This window comes from Rhincodon typus, chromosome 8, assembly GCF_021869965.1.
Source record: "Rhincodon typus isolate 14 chromosome 8, sRhiTyp1.1, whole genome shotgun sequence".
NCBI lineage: Eukaryota > Metazoa > Chordata > Chondrichthyes > Orectolobiformes > Rhincodontidae > Rhincodon > Rhincodon typus.
The window spans coordinates 92,024,630-92,025,114 of record NC_063339.1 but is presented as its reverse complement, the minus strand read 5'-3'; the positions used below and the strand labels follow the sequence as shown (position 1 = coordinate 92,025,114).

At 46.8% G+C, this 485-nt stretch overlaps 1 non-coding gene across 1 annotated transcript; it reads left to right on the top strand.

Annotated features, from left to right (window-relative positions):
* Window positions 1-205: 205 nt before the first annotated feature.
* On the top strand, window positions 206-295 carry trnap-agg. Its single transcript is given in 2 exon segments — window positions 206-241; window positions 260-295. It is a non-coding gene; the product is annotated as a tRNA-Pro (tRNA).
* The last annotated feature ends 190 nt before the right edge of the window (window positions 296-485 follow it).

Here is a 485-nt window from a genome sequence, read left to right as displayed (position 1 = left end):
CGTTAGTGAACCAAATGTGGTTTCTCCAACAATCGATTCACAGCCATCATTAGATTCTTAATTCTAGATATTTATTCTAATCGAATTCCACCATCTGCCGTGGTTTTGAACCGGGGTCCCCAGAACGTTATCCGGATCTCTGGATTCACACGCCAACGAAACTATCACTATTCCATCACGTCCCCATTTTGCGGCAATCGCGTGTGGCTCGTTGGTCTAGGGGTATGATTCTCGCTTAGGGTGCTGTATAGCGATAACATGCGAGAGATCCCGGGTTCAAGTCCCGGACGAGCCCACCTGCATTATATCCCTTTTGTCACAATGCCCAAAGAGCTTTCCGAAAAACCAGCTTCGTTAAATGAGGTCGGGTTGCCTGAAGTGGGGATGAGGCAGAAGTATCATTGCAGTGAACACAGCCAAAGAGAATGCTTGTTCAACTCAAAAACAAGTGTTTCAGGTTGTTTGCCCACGCATTCTGACTCTGA